The following is a 7059-nucleotide window of genomic DNA, read 5'->3' as shown; positions in this document are numbered from 1 at the left end:
TTGCCGAAAAACCCTAATTTTTTGTCTTTTTGCTTCGTTTCTTCTAAAAAGGTCCCGAAAGAGCTAAATATCTGAAAACAACATAAAAGAGAGCGTAACACAAGCAAAATGATAATAAAGACCTAATAAACATGTGAAATCCGAGTCAAAAACGCGGTGTGATTCAGTGTGATCATTGACTTTGATGTTGTTGTGATGTGTTTAGAGGCATATCCATACCATCGAGTTCTTGAATGGAAAAAATAGGCATATTCAGTAGATGGTCATCGGTGAGGTCAAAGTCGGGTAGTGAATGTGTTGGTTGTGCGAAGGTGCTGGGTTGAGTGTGTTGGATAGGAGCTTAGTAGACATCACCAGGGTTGTATATAGGAGTGGGTTATGCGAATATGGTGTTAAATGTTTGGGATTGAGAATGGGGGTTTGAGTTATCAAAGTTGGGTTGAGGAATTGGAGTGTATTGTATGGGTGGGCGTAAGTTGGTTTGTTGTTGATATTGTTGGTTGTAAAACTAGTTTCCTTTAGGGAATGGAGTGTGGAGATTATGGTGTTGGGTTGAGGTGGAATAGATGGTGTGTTGTTGGGTGGTCTGGGTGTGTTGGTAAGTTTGTTGAGCTGATGATGATGATTGCGCCCCAAATTGGGATGTATATGTGGGGGGAATGTCTTGATGTAAGGGTGATGTTGTTTGTTGGGTTGAAGAAGAGACACGTTGACGGGGATCAATCAAAAATTGTGTCAGAGCAACGTGCGTAAAAGGAATTGACAAAAACCAATTCATGTATTCTCTACCCGACTTAGACTCACCAATTACCGAGTTACCTTGTAACACCAAATACCTTCTCCTTTTCCATTCTTTGAGCTCTTCTTTGTTTAAATCTTGCCAATGTTTATCCCAATCTTGGACCATAGTCATATTATGGTGTTCACTTAGACATCTTGGCTGAGACGAGATGTGTTGTTCGAATCCAAATTGGAGTTTGACCTGATCCATCTAATGCATCTCAACGGTAAAGAAACATACTATATATGTCGTTTCACTCTAGACTCGGCTGTCACTATAATCAGACACTGGATATTGTATGTACGGCCTCCATATAAACTGTTAAAAGAAATATAATTATTAGAATGTATAAAAGAAATTGAGATAAGTTGAATATTATAATTAACCATACTTACATCATTTTCTTTCATGTGTTCAATTGCAAAACGGTACCCACGTAGATGATGACGAGGATTATTTCCGTAATGCATACCTCGTTTGCACCATCTTGCATTGGAAAAAAATATTAACGCGATGTATAATTAATTTTGAGAAATATAAATTGCATTCAATGAAAATCAGTACCTTAACGCATACGGATGTGATGGAACCTCGTTACTAACTAGGGCAAACAAGGGTATATGTGTGAAGGCCCAGACACTTAGTAATACAACACATCCTCCTATGCTCTTCACTCCTTTATGGGCTATCTTGTACATATGTCTATATCATGCTGCCAGACAAGCAAAACCCCAACTGTATGTGTTACATTTTTCTAGGACTCATACTAAAGCTAACCAAGAAGAATGCAATAAATTGTAACTCTTATCTGATATTAAAAAAGTAGCAATTAATAGTAAAATATAAACTTTTGCATGGAGAATGTTTTCCGCCTCCGTCGGTGTAAGACCCCAATTTTGACCCTAAGATCCCTCATGGCATTATAACATTGCATTTGCATTGCCTCAAGGATCTTTAGCATCTTGGTTCCCTTTGCCTTTGGGTGGGACTCCTTGTGATTGGTTTGAGATCACCAAGCATGCTTGAATTATACATCATTGTTTCTCTTACTTTTGTTTACTAACCAAAAACACAAAAATGTGTCACTAACATCTTTTGTTTGAAGCTTGAGTATCATCCAAGACACTTTGTGGGTTCTATTTAGATGATCAGTCAACACAAGGGAATGGCTTGAGATACTTCCAACAGGTTCAAATGGGGTCTATTCATCAGTCAAAACGTTAATCTTGAAGGAGCAAAAGTTTGTTCATGAGCTGTCATGCTCGCTAGGCGAGCAGAATGGGTCGCCTAGCGAGTCCCAAGAAAAGCCACCAGAATCACCTACGCTCAGAGGAATTTCTTGAACTGTCATGCTCGCTAGGCGAAGCCCACGTGTTTTAAAAAAATAAATAAATAAAATATAACAGAAAATTTTGGACTTGGGCCTCTCTCATTTGAGCCCACAGGTCCACAAAAATCAGGTTATAAATTCAGAGTTTCAGTGAAACAAAAGGCCATTCTATTCCTATTACCCTGGCAGGGAAAAAGATAGTGAGAGAAGAGCTAACAGAGTTCAGAGCAACCTCCAGAGACTGAAGGGAACTCATCGGCAAAGAACCAATTCCCTCTCATATAAACCCTAAGAGTGCTTTGCAAACCCAACTGGGCAATTCAATTTCATTCGGTCTCTCCAATCAGGTTTGCCCTTATCCCCATTACTCTATGCTTTTAATTTGAATGCTCTGAATGTATGAGGTATTATGGGTAAATTTGATACCCTTTTGATGCATGTGTTTGACAAGAGGTTTAGGCCTCCTACCCTTGGTTGCTTTTTGTGAGCTTTTTGTGAATTTTAATGGCATTATTCATGTGGTTACATTTTGATTTGGGGGCAACTCTTGATTACCCTATCCTGTTTGCTCTAACCTGTTTTGTGTTTGTTATGGCATTGTTTTCTCCTAATTCCGTCATATTACTCTAACCTGTTTGTTGAGTTTTTGTGAGGGCTCACATACTCTTGCAGGGATAGCTTGCTTGGTGTTCCGCTTTATTTGTGGGATACCACCTGGAGGTCTATTCCGATTACCTGTACTGACTCGCTTTCTTTGATGGTGTTTAGCTTGGGAATCTCTGGTTTTCTTACCTCTTAAATTGCTGTTGCTTCGAATCTTTATCCGCGTGGTACTTTTTTTTTCCCGAATTTTACCTCTTTCTTAAGTTTCGCATAACCTCTCGTGGCATGTCAATTAAGGTTGTGCGGTTCCTTCATCTAGGACTGCCTTTTTGCATGAGCATCCCTAAACACCCCAAACTCATTGATTTTTCTTCTCCTAAGAACACGTTATCTCCTTCTACTACAGGCGAGTAAGTCTCCAAAGGTCGAGCATCCGATATATTGCATAGTAACGTCGTTCACCCCAAAACACAACCCTTACCCCATAGGTGGTCGAACTACGTTTTACTCTGATTTTCATCCCAGATGAGATACGTAGGCATAAGACGTGATGTCTTAGCGAACACACTCCTCTTTAACCCATAGGTAGCCGAGCTACGAAGACTCTAATTCTCAAATTCAGATGAGATACGTATGCAGTGGATGCGACGTCCGTGCGAGTCATTTTCTTTTGACCCTTCTTTTAGTAAGTAGTACATTAGATAAACATACACGCTTTTCTCATCCCTTCAATCATGTTTGCACAAATAAATTTTCAAAAAAAACAACAACCTTTGCAACAAGTGTGAAAAGGGCTCCCTAGGAGTACCTAGGATGCTTTGGGTGCCTAACACCTTCCCATTGCATAACCAACCCCTTACCCAAATCTCTGACATTTTTACTAGTTTTTGATTCGATAAAACTTTTAGGTTTTTGTTTGCTTTCTAACCATTCCTTTGGATAAATAGAAGTGCGGTGGCGACTCAACTTGTATGATTTACCTTGGATTTAGTCAATATCTCTAATGGTAACGAATACCCCGCTACAGAAAAGTGGCGACTCTGCTGGGGAATGATAAATCCTAGTGGGTTTTGCCTACTTTTCATATTTGTTGTATTGTATTGTATATTTTTTTTTGTGACGTATTTTTGTGCAATTTGGGATTACTGTATTGTATTAATGATTGAATTGCTTGATATTAATTCCTTGTATGCTTGGGGATCTTTGTGAGATGAGTTCTATACCCAAACTCGAGTGCACTTAGGATAGGAGAATGGCATAGTCTTGTCGACTTGTGTGGAGTTATTCCTTAGTAAGTTGACTTGCAAGCCCATTCACTTGGTGGAGGTTATGTTGGGATCAATAATGTCACGCAAGTAAGTTGTGGTTAGACATTACTCTTTCCAATATAGACCTTAGAAGCCAAGGACCTTAGTTTACCAGGCCCATCTTGGCCCATTCTTAGGATGTAGTGCGAAAGTCGTTCAAGTGTAAGATTTGATACGATTGTTACGCGATACTACACTCATAAGAGTCTCTCTTGAGAATATTTTCGGAATACGAGTAGTTGTTTATCCGATAATATCCGAAAGATGGGATGATGACTATGGGAACCTTTTGTAGAACATGTTTGGCAGGTTTAAACCTTAGTACACTCCCTTTGGGTGGTTCTTAACCTAACTCCATGCTCGTGACTTACAACAAACCCTTGATTCATGGTTGATCCGTTCAGGTATCCTTAATATCAATGGAACTTGGGTGTTGATAAGGTGTAAACCATAATCCACCAAAATGGATGATTGATATTAAGGATAACATGATCCATCCCATGACCTTTGTTTGGTGTGCTTTGCTTGATCCTTGAGTGTGATTGTTGCATTCATGCATTCATGCACCCATTTGCATTCATATCATCAAAATAATAAGAAAATTTTCAAGGAACTTAAGGGGGTTTATTTGCAAAATTTTCAGACATAGAAAGACAAAGAAGGAATACAAAGAAGTACAGCTTCAGGCAACCAGATTTGAAAGAGTTAAGGAATCTGACATCTTATGTATTAGATCCCTTGGGTTTCAAAGCTCGTTTTGGGAAGCTTCTTCCTCTTCTGACTACTCAGGTGGATGAAGGATTGGTGAGTGTATTGGTGCAGTTTTATGATCCCTTGTACCGTTGCTTCACGTTTCCGGATTTCCAGCTTTTGCCTACCCTTGAGGAGTATGCTTAGCTTGTGGGTATACCTATTCTAGACCAGTTGCTGTTCAGTGGCTTGGAGAGTATTCCTACTTCTCAAGAGATAGCTGACATGTTACACATAGATGAATCTCTGGTTGGTGCTCATATGACTACCAAAGGTGGAATTCAAGGTCTCCCTACTGAGTTCCTCATTGCTCAAGCTACTATATATGGGAAGGCCATGAGTGAGGATGCCTTTGAGGCCATATTTGTACTTCTCATCTATGGGTTAGTACTGTTTCCCAACATCGACAAGTTTGTGGATGTGAATGCTATTAGGATTTTCTCTACTCTTAATCTCGTTCCGACTCTGTTGGGTGATACCTACTTCTCTTTGCATATGAGGAATGCAAAGGGTGGTGGCGCCATTGTATGTTGTTTGCCTCTGTTGTATAAGTGGTTTATTTCTCACTTACCTCAGACGGTCGCTTTCAAGGAGAACAAGGAATGTCTACGGTGGTCCACGAGACTTATGTGTCTCACTAACGATGATATCTCTCGGTATAACCGTGTGTTTGATGGTGTGCAGATTATTGACTCTTGTGGCGAATTCTCCAATGTACCTCTTCTCGGTACGTGTGGTGGAATTAACTACAATCCTGTTTTGGCACATCGGCAGCTTGGGTTCCCCTTAAGGGATAAAACCAATAACATTATGTTAGAGGGTGTATTCTTTCAGGATGGTAAAGATCCCCAAGGCTTGAAAGCTAGGATGGTCCGCGCTTGTAAGACCCCAATTTTTGCCCTAAGATCCCTCATGGCATCATATCCTATCATATCATTGCCTCAAGGATCATTGTGCACCTTGCTTGCCTCTTAGTGGTTGGTTTATCTTATGAGTGTGGTTCTTGATCACCAAGCATGTTCAACATTTGTATATCATTGCTTTTCATTTGTTTATTAACCCAAAAGTACAAAAATATTGTCATCTAACATTGCTACTTGCAGATGAAGCAAACTAGGTCAAGACAGTCAAAACAAGTCATTAAGCCATAGATGGTGGCCATTCTTGAAGAATTTGGGCACCATGATCATTCATAAGAAGTTCATATGAGTTGTGACATCATTTTGAATCAAGGTCTCAAGTGGTAGAGGCTTGGGATTCATCAAAGCATGGCTCAGTCAACCAAAACCCTAGCAAAGTCAACTGTGGTCAACTGTGCATTTAATCAGGGATTTGAGGGTGTGAGATGGTTGGAAAGGTCTCATTCATGTCCATACAAGCCTCATATAATATGTCAAACATCATCATTGAGGAATTGGAGGTCAGACAAAAAGTTTCCCAAAATAGCAAGGACCTGTAATTTTCAACTGCCAAAAATGGAAAGTTCTTCTCCTCAAAATTACATCCTCAAGCAAGCTTCAAATCAAAATTTGTCCAACATGAAAGTTGAAGATATTGCTCTTGCCTTTCCAAAAAAGTCCAAGAACACTCATTTCTCATTTATGGTTGGCAAGTTATGATCAGATCATTTTCAAGAAATCTTGAACTTCAAGGAGGCATAACTCCTGGACCATTTGGCCAATTTGGGAGATTCTTTCTTGAGCAAATCCCATTTGAAATGAGCTATCATAATGCATCATTACATTTCATCAAATATCATCACATAAAAAGGTCATTTTTCAAGTGAACCATTTAAATTTTGGTGGGAAAAATAGTGAATTTGAAAAATACACATGGTTTTCACTCCAAACCAAGGCCAATCATTTCAAAACAGAAATTTGGACTTGCTGCAAGAGGAATTTCACTATTCCATTGGTTCCATTTGAAAAAGGGCATTTTTGCCAAATTGCATAACATGTGCATTTTCACTAATCCAATTTATTGTTGCTAATCTTGATTAGGGAAGTGGATTAACAGGGACTATAAAGTGTTAATCATAACAGAAAATCGGAATGCACAATCACAATCTCAGATCCAAATCAAAAATCTCCAAAATTCTCTCAATTTTGCTAAAACTTTTTCAACTTTCTTTCATCTAATTTCATCATTCTTTCTGCTTTCTCTTGTGCTAATCTTCATCTATAGGTGTGATTGAAGAACTGTTGAAGGCAAATTGTGAAAGAAGCTTGAAGAATTGGAACTGTTGGAACCTTGCACATCCATGGCATTTTGAAGATTTCTATGCATTC

The sequence above is a fragment of the Lathyrus oleraceus genome, chromosome 6 (assembly GCF_024323335.1).
Source record: "Lathyrus oleraceus cultivar Zhongwan6 chromosome 6, CAAS_Psat_ZW6_1.0, whole genome shotgun sequence".
Taxonomy (NCBI): domain Eukaryota; kingdom Viridiplantae; phylum Streptophyta; class Magnoliopsida; order Fabales; family Fabaceae; genus Lathyrus; species Lathyrus oleraceus.
The sequence above is the reverse complement of the archived record's forward strand: the minus strand, read 5'-3'. Positions refer to the sequence as shown.